At 48.4% G+C, this 14,585-nt stretch overlaps 1 long non-coding RNA gene across 1 annotated transcript; it reads left to right on the top strand.

The window, feature by feature from the left end:
* The first annotated feature begins 1,013 nt into the window (after positions 1-1,013).
* Positions 1,014-3,155, top strand: LOC148183648 (uncharacterized). The gene is made up of 2 exons (XR_015773355.1): positions 1,014-1,053; positions 1,524-3,155. It is a non-coding gene; the product is annotated as an uncharacterized LOC148183648 (long non-coding RNA).
* The last annotated feature ends 11,430 nt before the right edge of the window (positions 3,156-14,585 follow it).

The following is a 14,585-nucleotide window of genomic DNA, read 5'->3' as shown; positions in this document are numbered from 1 at the left end:
TCCAGGGTCCAAGGCAGTGCCAAGCAGGACCAGAGTTGCAAAAGAAGCTGGGAGGGGTACTGCAGCACAGGCAGCGCTGAAGGGCTGGTGGAGCCAGAGCTGCTGTGATGCTGGAACAGCAGGGCACAGCATAGATGAATTGAAGCATTGACAGATGAAATGGTTTGACTGTTATGACTCCACAGCCCCTTGTAGCTGGAGTTTCTCTCCTTAAGCTTCAAAGAGGCACAGCCAGCTCGTTAGCGGCGTCTCGGGGTCGCTTTGTTTGCGGTGGCTCTTCCAAAGGTACCAGTGTCTGTAATGGCTCCTCCTGGGACCAGGCTGCCTGGCAAAAATGCCTGGGAATGTGTCAGGCCATGTGGAGGGAGGGCAAGGGAGCAGTGTCCCTTCCTTGCTGGTCACTGCTGCTGGCTGGATGGACTTAATTCCCTGTTCAAAACACATGTACGCGGTCATCTTTCTGATTTTGGTCCTGATGTCAGCTCAGACCTTCCTGTGCAGCTGCTGGTGGGGCTCTGCTCTGGTACAGAACTGAGTCTGAGCCTTAAGGCTCACCTTGTTCTATCCCCCTGCCATGGGCAGGGACACCTTCCTCTATCCCAGGGTGCCCAGCCTGGCCTTGGACACTTCCAGGGCTGGGGCAGCCACAGCTTCTCTGGGCACCCTGTGCTTCACCCCTCCTCTGGCAGTGGTTCCCAAACTGGCCACTGAAACCCTGATTAGCCTCAGCTGCTCTTTGTAATGCTCAAACTCTAAGAAGCAGCTGGAAGTGAGCTAAGATGCTCTGCTCCCATAACCACTGACTGCAGCCCAGACATAGAATTGGGTTGTTGTCAGGGAGGAAAGTGGCCCCCAGCCTTCTGATGGGGTTGGATAAGCAGTGTGAGAAGCCAGGTTACACCTGGAGATGATGACCTTTCCTGTGGCCTTGTGCTGGAGCAGGTGGTTGAAGGCTTCATTTAACTGCAAAATCAGTCAGAGGTATTTATGGTGATGGCCAGGAGGCTTGTAGGGAAGGAAGGGGCAGAGTGAAGCATGTGGAGAAGTCTGCATGTGAGTCTGGGCTTTGCACTCCTGGGATCCACTGCTGGGGTTGAAATAATGCAGGACCAGACCAGCTCCTGGCTATTCCTCTGCTCTGCATCCTTGAGTGTGCTGGATGGGGGCTATGTAAATATTTCTGTGGAGCTGAGCCATTGCCTAAGGATTAAAACACCATAGAATAAGTTAACAAAATGATTTGAGCACCTTCAAATGTGCTCCAGGGGGGAAGTGCAAATGAAGGAGCATCAGGATTCATTAATCCACTTCTAAAGCATTATCCCAACACATTATTCTTTAGCACAAACCCTTTGGTTTGGGAATGAGTGGATTTTTATGACATTGCCACTAGGCACATCACAGTTCTGGCCTTGCAGTACCCAACCAGGAGTTAATGACTCCCTGCCTCCAACCCAGTGAAAGAAGGTTTAAAAAGATGAGGGGAAAATGGGATTTCTTGATTTAATATTTTTGTTTCTTAGAGAACCAGGACTCTGGAGTTCCTGTGCCAGGGGCCTAACTACTCACAAAACTCTGTTTCTAAAAAAAAAAAAAAAAAGGATATTTGCTAGAATAACAATATGGAGATGGATATTACTGGGGAATGGAGAAGATAAAGAAAAAAATGGAAAAAAAGGGACTTGGAATGCTCCCATAGCACAAAAGGTTCTTCAGAAGCAGCTGATTAGGGGACAAGAGGAGGATTTCTCTTCTTGCAAAACCCATTCTCACAGTCCTGCCCTCCCACATGAACCTGCAAGGAGAGTAAGAAGATCCACTGGAGGTCTTGCACATAGTCTTGAGACATAACCTCCATGCTGAGGAGGGCTTTTCCTTCAGTGCAACTTTCCAGAGCTTCCTTGAAGATGCTTAGATGGGATAATGGGAAAACATCCTTTACTGTGAGGGTGGTGAGACCCTGGAACAGCTGCCCAGGGAAGCTGCAGATGCCCCAACTCTGGGAGTGTTCAAGGCCAGGTTGGACGGGGCTTGGAGCAACCTGAGAGAGTGGAAAGTGTCCCTGCCCATGGCAGGGGGTTTAAGGTGCCTCCCAACCCAACCCTTTCTGTGATTCCGTCCCCACTGATGGCTGTGTCAGCTGCTCTGCTGCTTCTGAGCATTTCACCTCCTCTCAGTTCATGCTGTGCCTTGTGCTGCCCTTCAGAGCCAGCTCACATTTGGGGTCATTCCCACTGCCACTATCACCTGAGACTGAAGGAACACCCTCCACCCTCTGCAAAAGCTGCTCTGCTCAGAGGAGCACAGAGAACCTTGGGCTGGACACGTGAGGTTTTTTCAAGCAAGTGGGAAGCTGGGGTGTGACCAACTCTTTCTCTGTATATATTTAAATGTCTATTTGGCACAATGGAAAAAAAACATCCTTGATTTCTGAAATGTGCAGTGTTTCCAGGCCATGGGAACCCTCCTGCCATCAGGGATGTGCTGGGCACTTCCTGTACAGAAAGGAGCCCCATCCCCTCCCCTCTGCCCCAGCACAAAGCTTTGATGTAGTGAAGTGAAACATTCTGCTAAGCAAGGACCTGTGCTGATGCTGACTTTACAAGCAGGAGTACATTAACTCCAGGCTGTATTGAAAATGCCACTCCTGTACCATTCAGACAGCCATGTAATTGCCTCTGCTGTGGAGCAGGAGGAGGAGGGTGGCATGGATCAAGGTATAGAAATGATTCCTGCAGCCAGTCCCCTCCTCTGCTGCTGTCTCTCTGTATGAACCTCAGGACATTGCTTCATGTCAATGGCTTTGTCTAGGGATGTTCCCATCTTTCAGAGGAGTGGAGAACTTGGCATTTCAGCTGGCGGCTGCTGCTGAAAATTGCAGGAGTTGGACTCCCCCACCACAGCTCCCTGGTGAAGGCTGAGTGGCACAGACAGTGCTGCTCACAGCCAGAGCTGCTGCCCTGGAGCCCATCAAGGGACACTGAGCTCCTCTTTGGTGAGACAGCTTTGTGACAGGGCCAGCTCAGGATGCTCCCTGCTGAGGGGAATGGGGAATTAACTCACCACCACACGTGGCCCGTGGTGTTTCAGCACCAAACTGGTTCACCAGGAATGCCACATTCTGGGTAGAAAGTTTGTGTTCAACAGTTCTGAAATTTGCACTGTATCTGTGTGGGTTTAGTTTGCAAGAGTTGCCTTTCCTGCAGCCCCTGACACCTTCAGACTGCTGAAATTCAACAGGTCAGGGCTTCTGACTGAAGCTCTCACTGGCTGCATCCCACCTGGACCCTGTGCAATCCTCACCTCCCTGGGTCCTGCATGCTTTCCCCTGCTTAGAGGGAGGGCAAATCCGGGTGCAAACCTGAAATAATCACCTCAGTTTATACAGATAGGTGCTAGAAGGACAAGATGCCAGTTTTTTTGACTAATTCTTGACAGCTGAAATACCCAGGTGTAGGGTCATGCTTCATGTGCTGCCCCCTGCTGCTGTTTACACTGGTTAAGTCCATGTCCCATGGCCAAGAACCAGCGAGATTGTGTCACAGGTGGTTGGCAATTGCACCATGTCCTCATACCACACCTCCAGGGATCTGCTACAGCACCTCCTTAACCTGTGACCTGTGACACAAGTAATCCCAAAGAAGGATGGGGCCAAAGATCTGCTGAGCTGAACTCCCATGGTGGGGCTTGGTGTTTGAAAAAGTTTGTTTCAGTAGTTTTTTACATCTTTTAACAGCCCACTGCTAGGAAAATACTTCCCCCAAGCATCACACTCTGCCAAAAATGACAGGGTAAGGGGAAAAACAATCAGAGGGTTGCAAGGCAGCGGTTCAGGCAGAACTAAAGCTCTGAACAAATAGAAAGAAGTCTTTTCTGTTTTGGAAAACAGTGGCTCTGTATCCTCACCTTCTGATCAACGACACACTCTGCCGCCACAGCTTTAGTGCCAGTCACACCACTTACCCTGCTTCCCTGCCAAAAAACCCTCACTGGATGGGTGTCAGGAGAGAAATCACGCAGTCCTGCTGTTCTCTCTGAATTAAACATTTGATTTCCCTGTGTTTTCAGGAAGAAACAGCTCATGCTGTGTCTAGTAACAGTCCACTTAGCAATTGCATTAACTGAGTGTGTTTAGCCCCTTCAATTGCTGGATGTGGCTCCTCAGGCAGAGCCTGTGCCTTCTCCATTGGCAGAGCTCGGCATCCCTCATCCACAGCCACGATGCCAAGGCTTGAAGGGGGCAACCTCCATGGAACACATCTGGATCTCCACCCACACTGACCGATGAGGAAACACGAGCCTAAACTCTTGTATCCCTGCTTTTTTCCTTACCTCCTCTCCCCTGACATGGGCCAAAGGCTGGGGAAGCAGTGAGCAGCAAAGTTCCAGGTGGGCAGAAGATGGCAGCAACAGCCCAGCAACAGCTCTGCTTCACTGCATAGGGATTTCCTTTCTTCGGGAATACCGGTGAGGTTTTTCAGAGGAGGGGAAAACTTTTCACCCCTTTGAACTTCAGGATTGTGAGCAAGGCACAAGAGAAACCGCTCCAGGGCTGGAAAACCAAAGGAGATGGTTCAGCATGAAGAGCTTGGCGCGAGAAGGATGGTGTAAGCATTACTCATGCATTGAAAGGCTGGGTGGAACATTACAGGACACTTCCATGGATTTTAGATCCTTAGTGCAGGTACATGAGGCCAGGCAGATTTTCTGCATGCTCTTCCTGATACAGGGAACTTCTCCTGTCCCATGGGAGGTGGTGGGAAATGGGCAGCAAGCATTGAGCAGCAGCAGTGCAAGGACAGTTTTGGATGTTATTTTCTTTTAGTCTTTGATCATTGCAGGAAACTTCTGTAGATTTTAGCTCCTGGGTGCAGGTACATGAGGCCTTGTGGGTTTTAAGCTTGACATCCCCTTTCCCCAGCAAAAATATTTAGGAAAAATTAGAAACACACTTTTTTAGAGCTCTGCTTTTTCAAGGTCGTGGCAAATGGATCCTGAACGCTCCACTGTGGTGAGGGGTCTAGGCTGGGGTGGGTTGGCAGACACTGGAAGTGACAGGTGGGAGAGGAGGGAGATCTGAACATCACACTGCCTTGCATCCTGGATTTAACTTTCCTCTTTTCTTCTGTCTTGTACACCTTTTACAACATGCATGTAACTTTTGTTTATGTCCTGTTCTTAGGAAGGTTCACTGAGATGGGACTTACAACATCTTCCAGCTCCAGAAGATCTTGGCCAAGTCACCTGTGTAAACTCAGTGTCCACACTTGTTAAAGGTAATCAAAGACTCCTACTTCTTGGTAAAGAGCCTGGAGATGTATCAGTGAAGAGAGGTAAAACTTTTCTTACTAATGCAGCATTTAAAAGGGCTGACTTGAAAACAGGGCTTATGCTGCTGTAAGAGGTTGCCCAAATACTATAAAAATTAAGCAGGTTCTCATGGTAAGGAGGGTTTCAGGGCAAATGGACAGAGCAGAGGGTTTGAAGAGGGGGGCTGGAGGCACAATCCAGTTCCCAGAGCCAGGCTTTCTCTGGTGTGTGAAGCTGGTGGCCACTACTCTGTCTGTGTTTGTAGAGGGGACAAGGAGAGATCCAAAGTGAAAGGGAGAGAGAGATGATTGGAGCTGAAAGAGGGGAGCAGAGGAACAGCAAATTCTGGAGATAAGCAGGGCAGGTACAAGCTCCCTTGAGAAACATGACTCGATTCACTTCCCCAGTGTAAGGGTATTACATTATTCTCAGAGAACCAATAAGTGCCACAAGCCTTTGCAGTGATCACTGTACTTTGTGGGGCTGCAGAGGAGGGAATGGGGCACCCCATATGATCAGAAGCTTTGCCAGTTTGAAAATCTCCTCTTCAGGAGGCTTGTCCCAGGATGAACACCAGAGCCTGCAGGAGGGAAGGCTCCACCATCCTCTTGCCAGGGCAGTTTCTCATAAAGCTCTTACAATTAAAGCTGAGGAGTATCTTTGGAGTGCTCCAGCATGGTGGGATGGGAGCAAAGATCTTCAGTACTGGGCTTTGGAGGGAAAGCAAAGGAAGCCCTGGTTTGGGGCTGAGCTGCAGAGGGTGCTGAAGGGGAGAGACAAGTGATGGGGAAAAGAAGATGGAAAAAAAGAAAGGATGTCCTGTCCCAGCTTAGGGGGACTTGAGAGGCAAGAGGGTCACTGCAGCTCCTCCCAGTTCTGCTCCCAGCATAGCATCCCAGGGCACCGGGCATTGAGCACCCACTGGTGCTTTCAATACTGGGTAAATATAAAAATGCTGGGTAAGTATTTAGAGTATCTAAGTAGATCTTTGCAGCTTCAGTGAACCACACCAGATGAAAACTTTGCAGAGGAGCACTTTGGCTTCCAAAGGCTTGATTTTTTTTTTATTATTATTTTATTTTATTTTTATTTTGTGAGAGAATGTGCCTTTGCAGAAGCCCGTGGTGGTTCCCAGCAGTAAAAAAAGGGCTGCGTGCTGCCATCACAGTGTGTCATCACACCGATTTTCCCAGTGGGGAAACCAAACATTCAGGGGCCATGGGTTGAGTCAGAGCTTGCAGAGCCAGGGGATGAGAACCCCAATCTGCTGACTCTCCACCCCATAGTTTAACCACAGCTTTGTCCCTTCCCCTCGGGGGATTTCACACTCCAAAGCTGCGCTGCCGCTTGCGCATGATTTTCGGAGAAAACTATTTTCAGAGAAAATAATGTTCTTCTTGGGCTGAAACTTCTTATAATAACTCTGTCCGGAAGGTGGATGGGAACGCACATGGGGGAGGGATGATGAGACAAAAAATTTGGGGGGTGGAGAAATCAGTGTGGCTATCTGTTACAGCCTAACAAATGAGGAATACCACAGCACACCCAGCAGTTACTGCTCCACACAGCAGCTACCTGACAGAGACCAGGCCTGGGGTTGGGTGTGGCAGTGCCAACGTGGCTGTCCAGCCCGTGCCATGTCAGGTGTGGGGTAAACTTGGCTGGCTGATTGTTCTGGAGGCTGGCAGTGGTGATCACACCACCTGTGCGTCCTTTTCTGCGAGCCAAGCACCGCGTTTGCATGTGAGCACCCTTCTGTCTGGCACCCGGGATCAGGAAGAGAGGCAAATTCCTCTCATAAAATCCTGCAAGAGCTCTAAAGAGCAAAGTAACAGCAATGGGACTGAGAGAAAAGATCTGTGTCCTGATCAGTGCTCCAGCAGCAACTGAACGTGTGTGAGATTTTCTGTCTATCCCCTTTTTCCTTCTAGGATTAGCTCCAACAGGTGGTCCTTTAGTAGTTTAGGGAGGGAGTGCCTCTCTTACCAGGGTCATGACCACTAGCCCTGGTGCCTTGTGGTGATGTGAAGGAGAAGGGAGCAGGCTCAAGCTGAGTGCTGATACCATTTTTAGATGGGCCAGGTTGTTACTACACATCATGCACAACGTGAATTAGAATCCTGTAAAAGGACCATGAACTGGCTCTTCTCTGGGTCAAGTGGATTTTAGAATATCAGCTGTGGTCATAGAAGTGCTGAGACTACACTCCCATGGAAAATACAGAGATGAGAGGGAAAAATACTCGATGCAGCTCCTGGATGCTCAGGATTTCTCAGGCAAAAATCTGTACTCACGCACAGGAAGCCCTAAACATTTCAGACTGTCCCTGCAGAGAGGGCTGGGCACTGCACATCTGGGCAGTGGAGGCTTTTGGGAGCACTAGCTGTGGTCTGGGAGCTCAGGCTCCTGGAATTCAAGCTGCACATCTGCAGGGCAGCCACGGTGTGGGCTCGCTCTGTGTACGCTGTCCTTCACATCAGCCCTTACCTGTGAGCTGGAGTGGACAACTTGAAAAGCCTTTTGCTGCACTTTGCCACAGGGAGTCTGTCAGCTCATTTCATCCATCAAATAAGCATACGGCCAGCAGTAATTGCTTCTTGTCTCTGCTGTACAGCCCTGATTAAAAACCAGGGGCACAGCACCAAGTGTCATTGCTGTGGTATTTTTCCATTCCCAGAGGAACAAATGCTGCTTCCCACCAGCTTCCACCTTCCCTACCATTAGCAAGGAAGATCTCACCTGCCATGAAGGCAGATGTAACCAACTTGAATGTCTGTGAAGGACCGTGCCCTTGCCCAGGATCACTGTCTGGGGGACAGACTGGTGTTTCTTGGCCAGCAGTGTAGGAATCAGGATGGTCAGCTCCACCTTTGAAGCAGCTCAGATGCAATTGAAATGGATCCCTTGCAGAACCCTCCTGGCTTCTGCTGAACTACGACACAGATGGGTTCTGGCTCACTGCATGCAGCAAAAGCCACTTAATTACCGCAGCAGCTCAATTTATTTGTTTTGGATCATCTTTATTAGCCATCACTTAAGCTTGTAATTAAGGGAAGAATAGGGGCTGTAAAAAGAGTAGCATCCTATGCTGCTGGTCTTCTCCCTGTGCTGCAGCAGCTGAGTGCTGCTCCAGTCTGCCCAACACCTTCAGAACTCTCTCCCCTCCTGTATGGATAGCACTGCTCCATATATACCTGTGCTCCAAATTGCCTGCTTTATTCCTGGAAAAGCATGGCTGTATTTTTTCCTGGGACACTTTTAATTGACTTGGGTAGAATACCTGATGCCCCAAACTCTATATAGGCACAGTGTGAGCAGCAGCTACCTCCTGGAGGAATTGCTGCTCATCTCTTCAAATAAATACCCAGGTAGGTTAGTACTCTCTCACTTAGTGGGAGAGAGCATCAAAATCCTTGCAGAAACCCTGGCAGGAAAAACAAAGGCCTGAGGAGTGAGACCTGAGGCTCACATGGTAACCAAGGAAGGCCAGACCTTCTCCTCAGGAGAGAACGCTGCTCAAAACCACAAAGCTACATCACTCTCTGATTGTGGCTGCTGTCATGTGCTTAAATCCTTGTGTTCAGTAGAGGTGTAGCTGTTCAGGTGCTTCTTCTCAAGTGTTCTTCTGTGCTTTTCAGCCTGCCTCTGTACCACTGTCCCAAATCTCCTTGCAATCCTATATCTTGATTACACTCCTAGGGCTGAAGGGCTGCTGTGACCACACAGCCATTTTCTACCATTCCTGCACTGAGGCTCAGTTTTCATTTGTGCAGCCCAGTTCTGGATTCCTACATCTTGTTTTAAACACAGCCTGAACAACCACAAGCATCAGCAGAAAGCTTTCATGATCTCTGTGTTTTTAACAAGGACTGAGTATCTCATCCATGTCACAGTGATGCCTGTCCCTGGAGTGGGACCAGCCATGGCCTGTGGGATAAGCTCTGCTCCCAGGAGGTTCACAGGTGAGTGGCAGGGATGTGTCTCCAATCCAGCATCTTTGCAGGTGCCCTCTTAGTCAGATGCAGGGCTGGACTTGGCTTTGAGAGCTGGCAGCTCCAGTCAAGTACTTCTGTGTGGTCCAGGAGGAAATTCCCCAAACTATCCATCCCCTGTAAAACCAGGGGAAGCTCACGTTTGTGGTGCAAGGGAATGTGTATCAACTGTCAGGGTCTGCTCACAGGACAGGGGAGAAGGCTGGATATTGTATTTGTGTGGGTGTGAGCAGTTACAAGCTCCAGAGCAGTGTTTTTCCTTTATTTATTCAAACATCTCAAGGAACAATAGCTTGCTGGACTGGGAGGGGAGAGGAGGCGTTTGCTCCTCCTTTCTTCTGAGGAGTCAGCATCTCACAGTGCTCCATCACTCCTGCTTGCTGAAGGATCCCGTGGTAAATGTGGAAGTGCAGCGTGGAGAACCCCGGGGCTGTACTTGTAATGAAGAGCCATCTCCAGGCTACACCAAACGAGGTTGTTTGTGTCCTGGTACAGCCTTTGTTTGCAAGCAACAGCCTCTCTAGGTAACCACACAACAGAGCACAAGTGCCTATTTATTTGCATCTGCCTCTGCTCACAATAGTGAAGGAAAGGAACCCATCTGTTTGGGCAAGGGAGAACAAAAATACAGGGGGGGAAGTTGGTTACATTTGTAATACAGGCAGCCCAGAGAAAGAAGCCCATGATTCTAGAGATGCAGATAAATCTAGTGACTACTCTTTGCTCAAACTTCAAGCCAAGTCATCTAACTGGGAGCCTGACAAGAAAAATAGAGACAAATAAATCATTCCTTCCATACTGGCCTCATTTCTTGCTCAAAGACAAAACCCAAACCTCTTTGGCTGAGTTACAGTCCAGTAACTGCAGCCTTTCACTGACCCCACGTCCATCCCACGACCTTTTCTGCACTGACTCATCACAGCATCTGTTGCCGTCACCTCCCCGGTGTCCTGGGGACCAGTTTAATCACAAAATAAAGGACCTGTTCAAAGGCTACATTTTTAAACACCAGTCCTGGGCTCCCTGAAGATGATCCAGCCCATGAAGAGAAAGCTGGCAGGTTTGCCTTTGCTTGTTAGAGTCAGTTGGAGAGTTTTACAGATCTGTTCTGAAGGTTGCTGGAGGCTGGTTATTTTGTTTTAAAGTCAGGGCAGCAGCAGACAGGCAGCTACTATTAAAAGGAGAAATGTTAAAAAAAAAAAAAAAAGTCATTTGGGCTTTAAAGCCAGCTGACTGCTTTTGACAGGCTGAAGGATTTTTTGTCTGGATATTCCTGACCTGCAAGGTGAGGGGATGTTGTCATGGAAGAGGATTTGAGCAGCTCCAGCAGACAGAGAGGAACCTCCACCTTCTTTAACAAGGGTCCTGTGCTGACTTGTGAGAGCATTTAATGAAACTTCAGGTACCCTGGCATGGCCACATCCAGCCATTCCTTGTTTCTAAAGAAAAGATCCAAAATCAGACCTTTCTATTCCAGCACCAGACTTTCTTCATTTCCCTCCTCCCCAAATACTATGAGGAGGGAAAAAATTGCATTTAGTGCTGCATATGCCTTCACATTTGCTTTTTATAAAGGGGTTGGGATGAAGGCACATATCACCCTAAGAACATCAAGCTGGAAGGATAAGGTGCTATTATCTCAGGCTGCTCCCTTAGTCTCCTCTGAATAGTTTTGCTCAGGTTGAGAGAATGTTTCTCAGCAATTACATAGAACTTGGCTGGTTTGGTGCACTTCTGACACATTTTACAAAAAATACTTCATGTGCCCCAAAAGGAGTGACTCAAATGAGGAAGAAAAATGTTTCTCAGAAAACTCATGGAAGTGAAGAGCTCACAAGGGTTCAGTTGGTGACCCTTCGGCCCAAACTGTCCACAGCATCAGCAGGGTTTATATTTGGATGATGTTCTCCCAAGATTGAGTCATATTTCCTGCCTCGAGTTGCTCCAAAGGCTGGTGTTTTAGGCAGAGTCCACATTTCAGTCTGATTCATGCAATAGGCAGGAGTGGCCCTTTCTGCTGCTTTTGGGTGGACTTGGATTACCCAGCGCATATGAAAAATTAGACCCAAGCTGAGTAAACAAATATTGATCTACTCAACCTCAGGTCACAGCTGAGAATAGTGTTCTGAAGGAGTACATTGAAGGGGCAGGATCACATCAGAAGGTATAAATGCAGGGTGAAATTCAACCCTGCTCCAGGGAGTTTGCAACCTTAGTACAATCAATAGGAGCATCAGAAAACGCTGGTCTCATTCTGGGTTACAAAACCCCCGTGTCTCTGAGCGGTTCCTCCTTTAGCAGCAGAGTGTAAGAAAACAATTAATGCAAAGTCCAGAGCTGCCGAAAAGAGGAGGGGGAGTGATGCTGAAATAGCTGCGTGTCAGGGGCTCTCAGAGGGTTGGGATGGGAACAGAGGCACAGCCTGGTTGAGGGAAAAGCAGGGCAGTGGGATAGACTTGCTTGAGATGATTAATGCTGACCCACACCCCATCATCATTCAGGCTATGAGCGCTCCTTTCAGATGGCGGCTTGCGCTGCTGAATGTGCTACGTGGTAATTTTCCAGGTACTTGGCCATTTCACTTGAGGGGTTTTTTTAAACATGCTGGATGAGATGTGATGTCTTGTGAGCACTGGAGGGGAGGCAGCAGAGCGGATTTTTCCCACTGTGGTGAATTAAGTAGGACGTGCTGCCTTCCCAAGCAGACTCCCTGACCTTCCTGTGTCTCTGTAGGGTCACACTTTATTTCCTAACACCTTAGAGAAAAGTCAGAGTCAGCTGGTCTTTCCTCAATGGTCTGAGCTTTCCCCCAAAATCCACATCATGATTTCGGAGAAAAGTTCAGACCATTGAGGTTGGTATACTCAGACCAATAAGGTTGACTCATTGCAGGCCTGATCCCTGACCAGCAAAGTCTCTGGATTTACCAAGAAAATGATTTTCCGGTCATAGGATGGTTTGGGTCAGAAGGGACTTTAAAGATCATCCAGTTCCAGCAAACTGTCTAGTCAGATGGGTTTTCCCAGTTTTCCCCAGCAGGATACAAGGACAGGCGCAACCATCCATCAAGGCACATCGTCACCAGCCTGGTGTGGAGGGGACAAGCTCTCACAAGCCCACATTTTTGGGCCTGGTTCCTGTTTCATGTGGCAGCAGGTTGGCCTCGACCCGGGGACTGCCCCAACAGAGCAGGACACGGCAGCTTGAAAGGGACTGTCGGGAGAAGAACAGCTGAGAGCCACAACGATCCCGGCGCGTGTATAAATAGAGACGGAGCTGTTATCCTGATGAAATGAGACCAGATGTTTCTCCCAAATCCCTCTTCTCTGCTAGTGAAAATTATAGTTTAGTTACAGCAGGGCAAAGCAGGCAGCAAAATATTTTAAAGCAACTAATGTTGAGAAGTCAAAGGGGCAAAATGCCTCACTGGGGTAGGGGTACCATGCCCTGTGATGCTGCAGGGACGGATTGGGCATGGTCAGAGTGGGAAGCAGAGGAGTCCCTCACTGTCTTTGTTCTATTTTTCTGCTTCCCATCCCAGTATTAATGGGCTGAGTTTTAAAGCCCATGCTGCGGCCGCTTTTGTGAGGTAGAGATTCAGTGTCAGCACATGTATCCTGGAGGCAGTTGGCACGAGATGAAGGAGGGACGGCAGCAGCAGTTAAAACTGGGCCTTGGCTCTTTAATATTTAACTTTCCCCAGTGCTGGGGTTTTTTTTTAATCAGTTTGCGCATTATCTGCCATCCCCGTTCAAAGAGGGTTTTAGCACAGAGATTTCAGTGCTTAATCCCAGGGGCAGGGAAAGCGGAAGAGTCTCTCTGAAGGTTCCAGGGCTCAATCTGGCCTCAATTACACCAGCCTAAATCAGCAGAGTGGCCACGACGGACGTGGCTGTGACCGCTGCAGGTAACAAAATTAGGGGTCGGTCTTGCATCTCACCAGGAGATGCCTCTGCTCCCTAAGGCTCCATCCACGAGGGAGTTGCCAGGAGGATATAAACATTGTCAGACTGCCTCAGAATAAACCTCCACTTCGGGCAACAACTAGGGCCTGGCTTTGGCCAGCTGCAGATGCTTAGGAAGGGATATTGGAAGAGGGAGAGTATAAAGTGATCCTTCCTCTGGCATTTCCTCCCAGCTCCTGGTAATCAGCAGCTGAGGGACTTCCTAAGCCGGAGGTTGCATGAATTTGTGTAATCCCTTTTTGTTTTTTTTCTCATTCATTTATACTTTTGGCCTCCATGACATCCTGTGGCAATAAGTTCCACAATATAATTATGTGTTGTGTGCAAAAGTACTTCCTTTTGTCTGCTTCGGACCTGGCTCCTGAACATTTTTCTCCATGTTCTTGTGTTGTGAAGAAAAGGGAAAAAGAATTCCACATCCATACCAGACCTCTCTTGACCTCTTCAGATTTCTCTGTCTTTATTTGCCCCAAGGTTTTGTTCTTCCAAACTGGAGTCTCCTTGTTTTTCTAGTCTTTCCTCCTCATATGGTATCTATCCCATCACTTCCACTGTCCTTACCGCCCTCCTCCACGTCTTCTCATTTTCTTATTGCCTTTTTATTTTTGAGATAAGATCACTGAAGTGAGACTTGCTCACTTCTGAAGACATGAATTCATTCTCCTGGAAGACGGTCAGCTCAAAAGCTTTCTTTTCTCAAGTCACACTGGTGTACTTTGATTTCTTTTCTTCCACAACACCTACAGAAGTCTCAGGCTTAATGAAAATACACGTGCAGCTCTCTTCAAATACTTGGATCTAACCTACTCTGAGCAAACCCCCAGCCCTAATTTAACTTGAACTTGTGGGTTAAAATGACATCCACAAGTAGATCAACTAATGGGGCTGGTTTGCACGAAGGGCATTTCATGCATGTGCTTATATTACAGCTCATTTATGCCTTCACAAATCTCTTGAGCACTACTGGTGGAGAAGACCCCCAGCCAGAACAGCTGAACTGGTGAGCGTGAAACTTGGGAGTCTCTGATTTCCAGGACATCTTTATTTATAAAATATGTCTATTTCTGCTCCTGTCATGCCAGCAAAACCAGCCTTCCTATTTTAGTCATCCCTGCTCTTTATTACTGTTTATGTTGCCCCAAACCCCACGAATAAAGGCTGGAGAATGGATTTTGTCTTCTGCTGCCATGTGAATTTCAGAAACCACACTAGCCAGTCCTTCCAGACCTTGCAGTTAGGATGGCTTGATCATACTTGCAGATACAACCAGTCCCCGCTTGATGGGAACCAGTTGCTGCTGTCCTGCGCCGCTCCTGCG

The sequence above is a fragment of the Pseudopodoces humilis genome, chromosome 10 (genome assembly GCF_049639895.1).
Source record: "Pseudopodoces humilis isolate 2021_Gansu_Grassland_sample_001 chromosome 10, ASM4963989v1, whole genome shotgun sequence".
NCBI classification, from domain to species: domain Eukaryota; kingdom Metazoa; phylum Chordata; class Aves; order Passeriformes; family Paridae; genus Pseudopodoces; species Pseudopodoces humilis.
Note: the sequence above shows the minus strand (reverse complement) of the source record. Positions and strands in the feature narration are given on the sequence as shown.